This window comes from Ailuropoda melanoleuca, chromosome 3, assembly GCF_002007445.2.
Source record: "Ailuropoda melanoleuca isolate Jingjing chromosome 3, ASM200744v2, whole genome shotgun sequence".
Classification (NCBI taxonomy): Eukaryota; Metazoa; Chordata; class Mammalia; order Carnivora; family Ursidae; genus Ailuropoda; species Ailuropoda melanoleuca.
The window spans coordinates 90,609,448-90,622,259 of NC_048220.1; the positions used below are offsets into that span (position 1 = coordinate 90,609,448).

At 50.2% G+C, this 12,812-nt stretch overlaps 1 protein-coding gene and 1 pseudogene across 1 annotated transcript in view; one reads left to right on the top strand and one right to left on the bottom strand.

Annotated features, from left to right (window-relative positions):
* Window positions 1-12,812, bottom strand: part of TENM2 (teneurin transmembrane protein 2) — a 1,230,113-nt gene that overhangs the window by 93,692 nt on the left and 1,123,609 nt on the right. The gene's annotated exons all lie outside the window — the stretch shown is intronic.
* On the top strand, window positions 3,758-4,234 carry LOC109489532 (annotated as a pseudogene).

Below are 12,812 nucleotides of genomic sequence, written 5' to 3' on the forward strand. Positions count from 1 at the left end.
GAGCGCGTGAGTGCAATTGCAGGGGAGGGGGAGAGGGAGAAAGAAAATCTCAAACAGACTCCCTGCTGAGCATGGAGCCCGCCGACATGGGACTTGATCCCATGACCCTGATATCATGACCTGAGCCAAAACCAAGAGTCATACGCTTAACTGATTGAGCCACTCCAGTGCCCTGAGAGTGTGTATTTTAAAGAAGATTCCCAGGTGATTCTTTTGCCAGCTAAAACTCAAGGATCCCTGTTCTGAATTACTAGAAACATCCCTCAAATATCCATAGCAGTACATCTGACTCTGAGTGACTAAAGGAGCTTTCCTGAACTATGTCTGCTGGGGGATGTTAATAGGAATTCCCTGAAACAGAAGTGGAGGTGGCACTGGAGGATCTGTGGTCAAAAACAACTTGAGAGATGTTGGTTAAACAGTTACAGTAGTTTCTTTACAGCAGGACTTCTCAGAGCGTTTGATGTGTGAATATGCATTACGAATCTTTAATGTTGCAACAGAGCACGTAGCATTTCCTGACCACAGACCCCTTTTGGCCCAGAGCATCTCCCCACAATAGTCTAGTGCAATACAGGTTGGGAAGCACTTCAAGAGAACAGAGCTCTATAGGCTTGGGAACTCTATCCTTGGAAGGACCAGCCACACCTTCATCTGCTCAATAGCCCTATGCTTGACTGATCTCATAAAATGCATGCTTTGGGGTGATTAAATGCAACACAAACCACATCATCACTACTAGCACATAAGCTCAGAGCCCCTGTCCTTGGCCTCCCAGTGCCTCCCAAAGCCAGCGTATTTCAGCATAGAGGCCACATGTTAGGAGACATCCTGGGAGTCAGTAGAATGATGAAGCATTAATGGCAACCACGTCTAATCAGAGCTAATGGCTGGCACTCATGAAAAGCTTACTAGGTGTCAGGCACTGTGCTAAGTGGTTTACCCACATCCCTTCGTTAAATCACCACCAGAATTCCAGGGATCGTCAGCACCGCTGTTTACAAGTGAGGACCTAGAGATTTAGAAGGAGAGTAAACAACTAGCCTAGGCCCACATGGCTTTGACATGCTAGGACTGTCTTTTGACCCAGGTTGCTGCACTCTGAAGCCAAGTCCTACACGAAGCTGCCCTGTAAGCGTGGTTAGAGTGGGACATGACATGGTAGTGCCTGCACTAAGCTCTTTTACTATGTCAAACAGGGACAATTTAAATACATATTGGAGGGAGATTTATTTTGTGAAACGCTGGGATGCAGAGTGTCTTCGCCGGCCCTCTGCCCCAGCTCCCACTTCTGACGGGTGGACCGCCACACGGCTGTTCCTTGGCCCGCGCTGGAGCCCTGCTGTGCTGCCCCTTGCCCCCTGCCCAGCCATCATCCCGCGTGTGCACACGGACCCTGGGAGGTGGCTTCTATGGCCTCCATTTTGCAGAGGAAGAAAGTGAGGCTCAGAGAGGTTAAGAGCCTTGCCCACAATCACACAGCTAGTTAATAATGGAGGGGTGAGTCACCCTTTGGCTGTCCAGCTCCAAAGCCTACGTTTGGCTTCTATCTTCAGCTCCTCATAGGAGGTGTGAAGAGTCACAGCCATATAAAGGCACCCTGTGAATGGTGTAGGACGTGGGGGAGGAAATGCCGAGGCTTCACCAAACATCTTCATTCTCTAGTTCTTTCTCTTAGCCTCTCTCTCGCTTTCCTCTTCCCCCTTCTCTCCCCCCCTTCCTCTGCTGCCTGTCCTCAACCTGGACAGAGCCGCCAGGAATCACGATCTCACTTGATGAGAGTTTGCCCACCTTGGACATTCCCTGACAGGCCTCTCGGCTCGGCCTCACCCTTGTTAGCCTAGGGCCATGTTTTTTAATACCTGGGGGATTTCTAACCTCCCTACTGCCGTCTCCCCGCTGTTCTGTTACAAAAACTACTGGCAAGAGAGAGCAAGGGTCTCTGATCTCAGCCACCGATGTACCCAAATGCTCACCCTCTGCCCGCTGTTCCTGGCCCCTCCCCTCTGCCCCCCATCAAAGTCCCTTTCAAAGAGCCCACTGACAGGTCAGACAGAAGCCAGCCCAGCAGGGGGTGGCGGGCTGGTGGGGTGCCAGACAGTGACCTGCTAGTCCCCTCAGAAAGAAAAGGGGCTGTCACCACCGACACCTCAGAGCAACAAACCGGAACAGTTACTTTCTGCCTGAAGAGAGACCCTGTCTCCTGGGGGCAGGTGGGAGGACTGGCCCCTGAGCTGGGAGAATTAGCAGAGGGCAGGATGCCTGTCCTCCTGGTACATAAAAAAGTAGCCCTAGACTGCCAAGTGGGGAAGGGACGAGACTCGGCTATCATGCAAGCTTCCGGCTGGATTAGGGAAATCAGAAGTACTAATTCCTAAACATGGCAAGGCTTCAGGTACTGTGCTTAGCACGCCCTGGAGATCTCATTCATCTTCACATTTGCTCTGTGGCGTAGGGCCTAGGAGCCAGTATCGGACCGCCAATTAATGTCACAGGATCTGTGTTTGCAACATACTGGCTGTGTGGCCTTGGGCTAATTAGCTTACTTCTCTGAGCCTCAGTTTTCTCATCAGTAAAGTGGAAATACTAATAATACTAGCTTAACAGGGCCTTTGTGAGACATTAACTAAGCTTGTGCAAAAGCATTTAGTGTATAGCAACCATCTGTTTATTCTGGCTTTACAGATGGAGAACCCGGGCCTGGAGAGGTTACGTTATTTGACAAGGTCGGGCAGCTGCTTGTGAGTGGAGGAGCTGGGATTCGCACACAGCTGGCCCAGCCTCAGATTTGCTGATCTCGCTCACTACTCTGGGCCTCCCCAGGCTGGCCATGGTATGGGAGGTCCGGCTTCACTCACCATGATTCTCGGCAGCCCCTGCCTTTCCTCTTGTCTCAGAGGAGGACAACGGAGCTTGCATACCCACTGCCACTATCCCACGGGAAGTCCGTCTACAGGGTGAGCCAAGTGGACAATAGAGATGAAAAGCAGTTTAACCACGTGCTCACATCTTACTGAATAAAAAACATAGCCTACCTTTAGATTTTGTTTGCATTAATAAAAGGGTGTGAATGGTATGTAGTGACTTGGGTGTCATTGTATGGATGTGTTTTTTTAATCCTAAAATGCAACATATTCATACTAAAATACTGTGTTGAATAAAAGACAACTAGAGACTTCTCATTAAAACTTCCATTCATTCAATTCATTTAATAATGGGCTGACCAAGAGAGAGAGGGACCCTGCAGTTAGGAACCTAGATTCTAGAGGGGAAAAAACACACTATTAACAAAGAAATGTATAATAGACTTGGAGAAGGTAATAGCGTTCTAAAGAAAAGTAAGGCAGGGTAAACGGTTGGGAGAGTGATGGAGGAAGGGGGGGTAGCTGCTTTAGATGGGGGTGGGGCAGGGAAGGCTTCCCAGAAGGGATGTTTGGGAGAAGCCTGATGAGATGAAGAAACAAGCCCTGGAAACCTCTGGAGGAAGAACATTCTGGGCAGAGGTAACGGCAGGTACAAAGGCCCAGGGTGGGAAAGTATCTTGAGAGTAGGGACAACAAGACAGTGGGTGTTGGGCTGGATGATGGAGACGAGTAGAGGATGATGTAAGTGCTGAGTGGAAGCAAGAGTCCGCTAATGCGGAGCGATGTTTGTGACCCAGATCCCATTCCATGGGAGATGTAATGCCCACGGGAGGTTTGCACAGGGCCATCATATGGCTTGACTTTTAATAGGATTCTTCTTTTTTCAGGCAGCTGGGGAGAGGATGGACATACAGACTGAGCGTGCCTACCAAAAGCAGCTGACCGTCTTTCAGAATAAGAAGAGGGGCCTGCTTGGAGAAACTGGCAAGGAGAAGGTCCTGTGATACTGCGAACATATCAGTCCGGGCTTCGGGGCACACAAGGAGGCCACCGAGAGCACCTATAGTGACAAGAAATGCCCCCTTACTGGTCACATGTCCATCAGAGAGCAGATTCTGTCTGATGTGACCAAGAAAGAAGATGCAGAGAACCACTGTCATCCACCGAGACCACCTCCCCTACATCTGAAAGTACAAGCAATTCGAGAAACGCTGCCAGAACATGTGTGTGCCCCTGTCCCCCTGCTTCTGGGATGTCCAGATTGGTGACACTGTCACAGTGGGTGCCAGCCCTTGAGCGACACTGTGTACTTCAACACGCTCAAGGTCACCAAGACTACCGACACCAAGAAGCAATTCCAGAAGTTCTGAGACTAGACGTCTGCCCATATCCCGAGAAAGTAAAGTTATTTCCCCAGTCATGGGTCCAGCTAAAAAAAGACAAAAATAAAAATAAGAGTGAAAGGATTCTTCTGACTGCTTTGTGTGGAATAGACTGGAAGCTGGGGGACCAATGGTCCAGCCCAGTGAAACTGGTTGCACGACCCTGGTGGAGGTGGAAAGATAGTAAGAAACCATGGCCTTCACGGCTGGGAAGAAGTGGAGGGGCCAGACAAGGGTGCGCTCGCCCATCTGACCAGCAAAACTCACAAAGGGGGCGCGTGAGCGATTCGGGGACGCCTACCGCAGCGGGCCATGCGGTGGCTGGGAAGTGGCAGCACTGGTGCGGTGTGTCAAACAGGGATTTGGGTGATGGGCCCCAGTGGGCTGGAGATTTCTCCCTGGATCTGTTCTCCCTGCGCCATGTGCTTTATGAGTAAGCACAGCAGAAGTAAGAGCAGAAGTTTGCCCCAGGGACTGCAGGGTCCCTTTCTCTCCTGGATTCCCCTTTCCCTGCCCTATCCCAGATCGCAGCAGCTCTGGACTCTCTGGCGAACCTGATATATACTTTCAGAAAACGGGTCTGGAAGGAGAACAAGCAAGGCGTTCTGAATTAGGAGAGCCAGGCTCCAACCCCAGCACTTCATTGTTGACGTTGGACAAACTACTCCCTAGCTTCTCAGTTTTTCGGTGGTTAAATGGAATCCTCTACTGTTATGTGTCAGCAGCTAATTCAGGGACTTTTTTTTAACCCTATGCAGACCAGACAATAAGTCCCTGAGCCACCCAGATCCCTGGGTTGTGGTCTCTGAGGGAAAATACACTCATTCCAGCATGGGTGGGTGTGGGATTGAGGGGGACTGTACCTTAGAACAGGGACCAGAAGATGGATTTTTACTACACATTACTTGATATGATGAGCTTTTGATTGGGAACAGTGTGTGTGTTCAGAGTCTCCCAAGTCACATTGCACAGGGAGATGCTAATAATTAGGCCTGTCGTTTAAATAAGGTGGCGTTCGGGCACTTTCTGTAAACTTGCTCATCAAACCTCTCAAAAGGCCTGTGAGGTTGGTGCTGCTGTTCCCAGGTTACAGGTGAGGACACAGAGGCTCAGACCCGTCAGGTGCTTTGCTCAAGGAGGTACAGCCAGTAAGAACTGGAGCCAGAACTTACACAAGCCTGCTTGACCCAAGAGCCTGCAGACCCTGGCAGAAAAGGGCACAGCACCGACTTCGGGTCTGAGGGGGATGGGAGAAGCCCCAGGAAGTCACAGGGGGAGAGACCGGGGCCAGCTACCACATACCCTCTTCCAGCACGCTCTTCCCACAGCTGTGCTTTACTCCAGTGCTCTTGGAAGGGGGGGCCCTGAACCCCTCTCCGTAGCCACATCTCTGTGGCAGGGGCTTCAGTGATTACAGTGACGCCCTGGGGTCCGTATGCAGAGCAAGCTGCCACTGCCTGGGGCGCAGAGCTTTTTGGCCTGTCCTCCCCCTCAGGTGGCCCAGGGAGGACACACTTGGAGGAATCATGTTCAGCACTTGAGTTCCCCCCAAAACGGTACCTGTTGTGTCAAGTCAGAGGTTCCCAAAGTGTCAGTATCACTTGGGTACTTGTTAGAAATGCATAGCCCTCAGCCCTGCACCAGACCTACAGTGCCATAAACTCCGAGTCGGGCCCGGCGATCTGTTCCTTATGCCTTCCAGGGGATTCTGATGCCCAGTGCCTAAGAGAACCTTTGTACTAAGTATTTTCCATGTATTAACTAATCTGAGTTCACAGTATCCTGTGAGGTGGCAACTAGCATCGGTCCCACTTTACAGAGAACAAAACTGAGGCTCACAGAGATAGGTCAACTTGCTCCCAGCAGCGGTGGAGCCAGGATGTGAACCCAGAGCTCCCTGGCCCTGAAGCCTCTTTATCACCCTGCCAGACTGTCTTTTCCCTTCACAGTGAAAGAACGCGCACGTGCTATGGAAGAAACAGAGAGAAAGACCACTCCTCCTTCTCTGCTGTGAGCATATGTATTTAGGAATAACCCAAGCAGATTTATCAGCCTTCTGTCTGAGGGAAGAGGTGTGGCCTGCAGTTGTGGAGACCATGATGCTAAGTGCATGAAGGCAAAGCAAATACTAGGGGTCAACTTCACTCCACCCAGCGTGGCAGGCGAGGCCTGGCTCTTTCTGTCCAGACCCGCCTCCCCAGCCTCACCCTCCTCTACTCTTGCAGTCTTCTCAGAGGTCTGACAGCACTGCTGTCCCTTGCCTCTGCACCTTTGCCATTTCTCTGCCCACAGTGCTTTCCCTGTGTTCCTGATCTGAGTCCTCTGTAGCTTTCAAAATTCGAGTTTTTCCTGCTCTGGAAATCTTTAATGCCCCTTCTCTGGGCTGTCCTAGCTTCTCGGCCTCATTCTATCCTGGACCCTTAGTACATGGCTGGTTTCACGTATGTTTCACACCCTCACCAGACCTTGGATTCTCCGTGGCGGAGTCCAAGTCCCACTCACTCATGTGGCCTGGCTGGGCGTGTGTGTGCGGCTGGCATGGGGGGAGGTGTTTGCTTTCACGGCCACCCAGTGACAAGAGTTGTGATGGGGCGGGGGACTAGGGAGAGGGGAGGGAGGCTGGCCCAGGGGCACCATTAAGGAAGGTGCCTCAACTCATCCTAGTCTAGTTCCTGGGCTTCAAACCGAGCTTACCAGGAAGGCCACGCACGCATTCTCTTGAGGGTGACTGGGTCCCTCTGGGGGCAGCATGGTGTTGAGAAAAGTATACTGGATCTGGGGCCAGGAAGCCCGGCCCCTGGCCCGGATTGCCCCACCCTGCTATTCAGCCTTGAAGAAGTTACTTCCCTCTCTGGGTTTTATACCTGCTGGGGACTCCATATTTTAGTCTCTGTGCATCTGACATCCACGGACTCCACGATTCCCGTGACTCAAAGAGGTAGCGTCCCTCAGCGTGTGCGGCCACCGAGTTCCGGGAAACGGGGTTGGCAGGTCATTGAGGATGTGCCTCGAGCTCAGGAGAAGGGAGGGAATTCCCCTGGAAAGGTTTGGTCTTTGCGGTGCGGGGGGAGGGAGGCAAGCACCGCGCACACAGCTTTGGGGCACACCTTGCAGTTTTCTTTGGATTCACATTTGGCCACATAGTTCTGGCCCCTCTCCAACCCCCAGAGCGCTTGGCTGAGAAGATGGAAAGTCAAAGAAAAGAGCACAGACCTTGGGCAGCTGCTCTTGCTGTGCGGCAGAGAGCGTCTAGCTATTTAAAGTCCAACTGCTCCACTTTCCCCGGCTCGTACCCTGGCATTCCAGCGCATAAGCACTTTGTGGCAAAAATGCATTCCAAATCCAAAACGGGGGGTGGCGGGGAAGCTAACGCCAATGCTATTTTTTAGAATGCTGCCGAATTCGCGTTTCTGAGGGGCTGCGGGTGTGAAACACTTACAGATTGCCCCGCTCAGATCCCGGACACAATAGTCAGCTGCTACGAGGGGTCCACAAGGAAGGCTCTTGACTTGGGTCTGAGTCCTGGCATGGCTGCATTTTAGCTGTGCGGCCTGGGTCAGCCACTCTGCTTGTCTGGCCCTTACTATCTGCCTCTAGGTAAAGGAGGCTAAGAGGCTCTTAGGGCTCTTGCCCTGATTTATTTGGGCAATGTGGGTACAGTTTTAGTAAGTGCTCGATGCATCAGGCCCCTGACATCAAGCCAAAGACATTCCCAGCTCTGGAACTGTCTGGACCCCTCAGATACGTTCCTAGGAGATGTTAATACTTGCACCAGATTTCTCAATCTTGGCATTATTGACATTTTGGGCCCAATTATTCTTTGTTGTGGGGGCTGTCCTCTGTACGTAGGATTTTTAGCAGCTTCCTGGGCCTCCACCCACTAGATGCCAGTAACATCTCCTTTCTTCCTCCCTGCTGTGACTCATAAAATGTCTCCTGACGTTGCTAAATGTCCCTCTTGGAGAGTAAAGTTGCTCCCGGTAGAGAACCACTGGTCTGGACGGATGGGATGGCTGTGGGAGAGAAAGAGCTAATCTTGGCACCAGGGCCCTTGAACCTTTACTCAAAAGCTGGTCACAGGAACCAAGGTGGTACTCGCTACAATCTAGGCATTTCTCTGGCCAACGCAAAAATACCGGAAGCCAACATAAGGAAATAAATGTTAACTCTTTGCCACCAGTGAAATCTGTGTTTTGATCCTTTAATTCCCTAAAATAAGTCCACAGTGACTTAAATTAACTTTTTTTTTTTGCAAATTATGCATTTTAATCACAATTTTATAATGAATATTTGATTTGTCATCTAATCAGGGAAAAATATAATCCCTTAAGAGACACTTAATAATCATTTAAACTACTAAAAACTTGATTAGGAAAGACTGAAGGTGTGATGTTAGGTAAACTCATGAACTTTAAACACCCTTCTCCCCCCTCCCCCAACAAATTCCATGGTCAAATACATTTACTGTGAGAAAGTCTTCAGTGGGCAAGTTCTATGTTTGAGGTGACCTTTCCTGAGGCCTCTTTACAACAACAACAACAACAATTCCGTACTTGTCTGAACTTTCTTCAGAAACAGTCTCCAAATTTTGTTAGTGTCTGAGAAGAAATGAGCTTCTGCCTTTAAAGTAGCCAGGGGTCTATCATAGTGGGTAGCTGGAAGCCCATTTTGAACATTACCTTCTCTAGCCTCTCTATCCTTACCTGTGACATGTAAAAACTATGAAGAGACAGATTCATAGAACTTCTATGTCCTCTGTGACGGACAACATACCAAGAAGATACAGATGGGATAATTTAGGAGTGCGACCTTTGCCGTGAACGAAACACCACAGGGTGATGGGGGAGAGACCGGGGTAGGTCACCACAGGCCTCTTTGGGGAGGGCTGCTTGAGCTGAGAATGGAAAATGGTAGCAAGGAGCTGGTCATGCCAAATGCCCAGGTCAGAGCATTTCCGGCCCTGGATCAGCAAGGGCCCTGAGGTCCGGCTAAGCTCAGCATGGGAGGACGAGGGGCTGGCGGGAGTGGGTGCAGCAGAGGTGCTGTGGAGAGTGGCAGGGGACGGGCGAGAGAGGAGGAAGGGGCACGTCACCGAAGGCGCTCTAGGCCAAGGCAAAACATCTGATTTCGATTTTAACTATACAAGAAGCCCTTTGAGGGCATGGCATGATCTGGTTTACGATTCAGAACTCTCTCTCAGGCTGCATGTGGAGGAACGGAAATCATGGGGCGCGGGCAGCAGCAGAGGTGCCTCCCCGCTGGTTGCCTATCCCATTACCCAGATGCATACCGAGCTCAGAACAGGGCGCGGTGCATGTAAGCTCTCAGCGGTCTCACTGCTTCTAGTTTTTATGTGCGATAAAGAACGAATTCTACCTTTTTCTTTTTTTTTAAACCTCAACAGAAAACGGGCCCCCAACCCTCAGTTTCCTCAAAAGAAGAGTCTCGAGTCAAATATACTGGAAGATCCAGAATAATTTCAGCCCCCTGTTGCCATGTGGTCCTCAGTGGGGGTTAGTTCTGCTTCCCTCCCAAGGAAGAGAGACCCAGTGCCTGCCAGCTGGCAGTGGCCTCAAGGCCACATTTCCCTCATAAGCATTAGATGTATTGCTTTCCTCTCTGGGAGCTAATTGGGGACTCTGTTTATGGCTCCAGCTACATTTGCCACAAGGTCTTTGGACTGCAAGGGGCATCCTCATCCAACCCAATTAATAGAGCAATGTTGCACTTCCAAGCTGGCCCCACCCAGCCAATCCATCAACATGGTTTGCACACATTAATCAAGGCATTTACAATGGGTTCACCGAGCTTTCTCTCTCACTGGATGAAGAAATGGGACTATTTGGACTTGAGAACTATAACTCTTCCAGAGTCCCTGAAGTCCTGAGCTTGGCTCTGCTAAATGCACAGACAAGGTGTTATTAATTAACAATTGAGATAAATGCCGGAATAGCATCCCTGAATCATGTCAAACCAATTTGGACGGTTATGGGATGGGGAAAGGGGGAGGAGGCCGTGGGCAAGGGGTGGGCTTCCTCTGTTCCAAGTGCTTTGGACAGACTCCAGTGTTATTTCTCCTCATTTAGACCTGGCTGGAGTGCTTGGAACTCAGGCCAGCATCCACATCTCTTAACCCAAGGCAGCCTCCTTTGGAGCAAAACAAGGAACCAAACTTCGCAGATGGAGGTGGGCTGGGAAAGACTGTCGTGGAGGCCTTAAATTAGGGAGAGAAGCATAGAAGCTGCTGGTGGGCGGAAGAGCCCCCACAGGGGTTACTGACCACACAGATCGGTGGCTTTGAGTACTCTCCCAGGATACTGAGATACTGAAGACGTTGGGCTCAATGTGCTGATGAGCTTTCTTTCCTGTCCTCTGGCCGACACCCACACTCCATGACAGTCGCCTCTCTACGCTCCCATGGAAGGAAGGCCTTCCACCCTGTCCGCCCTGACTGTAAGAATGATAACAATGTGGAATACATCTTCTCTCTTCAGATGGATGTGAGCCCTTTGAGGACATGCATCATGTTTGTCCTAGTATTTCCGAAGGCCTATTTCCAATGTCTAACATTCAGCAAACCCTCGGTAAACATTTGATGAACCACCCAGGGAGGTTATGCAAAGCTGAAGCTTGATAAGCACTGGTTAGAACCTCAGTGGTTATGGACTGTGGGAAAACTACCGGTTGGGCTCCATCTATGTGGCCTCAGCATCCATTCTAGAAGCAACAGCAACGTTACCACCAATACCATTAAAGCTGGCAGCAAGCAGCATGTGAGGGCACCCCATGAACATGGCACCTAGTAAAATGTCCCGCGTACGTTTCGTCAGCGAACCCTCACACCTGCTAATGCAGCCGGCATGATCATGCCTATTTCACAGACAAGAAAACTGAGATTTTGAGGAGTCAAGTTACTCACAGAAGTGGGACACAAAGACTGCTTCCTGAGCCCAGGCTCTTCGCCATCATGGTGTGACAGTGTCACCTGAGCAACCAGAGAAGTGACAGGAGAAGGAACAAGAGTCTAACTTTCAGTGCTATGTTAACGCCACGGAGGGAGACGCAGACAGCTCGCTAATACAGTCAGGCAGGATGTGACGCACTGTTGACCGTGGACAAGCTCAGCGCAGAAGGGCTTTTTCCTACCTCCCCCGCTCCAGGCCTCCACCCACAGACAGGAGAGAGCGTCTGCCAGGATTCCATGCATACCCAGACAGACTCCCAGGCTGGCTTGAAATGATGGGAGCTGGGCTTTGTACAGACAGAGGGCTGGGACTCCTGACTCTAAGTTCTTTTTTTTTTTTTTTAAAGGTTTTATTTATTTATTCGATAGAGATAGAGACAGCCAGCGAGAGAGGGAACACAAGCAGGGGGAGTGGGAGAGGAAGAAGCAGGCTCATAGCGGAGGAGCCTGATGTGGGGCTCGATCCCATAACGCCGGGATCACGCCCTGAGCCGAAGGCAGATGCTTAACCGCTGTGCCACCCAGGCGCCCCAATCCTGACTCTAAGTTCTGAGTGATAAAGGCCTGTGGGGAAGGAGTAAGGCCTGTCTTTCCAGGCCAGACGGTCTAACAACGCTTCCCCACCTCGAGGTTCCCACTTTTAGAGGAAATCTACACCCTTTCTCCTACCCCTGGCTGTGCTGAACTAAATCTCACACCTCTGTCTTGGTGGTGATAATTAAATATTATCTGCCTGTCACTCGATGCACATGTTGTGTGTATCCTCAGACTTTAATGAGCTGGTGTTTGTCTTCTGTAAGCAAAAATATTTCTTTGAGTCTCTTCTTTTTCAAATTGGGGTGAGCAGTTCAAGTGAAGATCTCTCACTATTAAAAAGGCAGTCTGTCTGACCAGGGTCTACCTCTCAGGGGCAATGGCAGGGAGAACGTGCCCCTTCAGCCTCAGCCATTGCTTCCTGAGGTTAAGTTAGTGGTCACATGGCTGTGGGGTGTTGGGCGACTTTGAAAGGGATGGGATTTAGAAGGTAGGGAACTGGCATAAACCGTTTTGGGGGGATATTCGTAGGCAGCTTTTTCCAACAGGGCTTCTCAGCGGGGCACCACAGAATGCAGAAAATGCTTGAGCGAAAATGTTCTCAGGTCTTCTAAGGAAGGCACTTAGCTGGTACCCGTTCTCCGTGCATAGGAGACAAGTCAATTCATTGCATATGATGAATGTCTCAGGACGGTGGTTCTCAAAGAGACCCTGCCTCCGCATTACCTGGAAATTTCCTCGAAATTAAAATTCTTGCACCCCGCCCCACGCCTGCGGAATCCAAAATTCTGGGGGAAAAGGTTTAGCAATTAGTGTTTAATCAAGCCCTCCAGGTGGTTTTGCTGTAAGCTACAGTTTCTGAGCTGCTAGTGGCCGCAAGGCACCAGGGCTTAATTCTCTGCCAGAGGAACCCAGGCTGAAAAAGGCTGGTAAGGTCTTCAAATACCTGTATCCATATTTGTATCTCTATCTATCTCAGTTTAAAATAAAAAATATCTATCACTTTAAACTGAGGTTTTTTTTTTTTTTTTTTTTTTTTTTTTTTTTTTTTTTTTTTTTAAGAAGGGG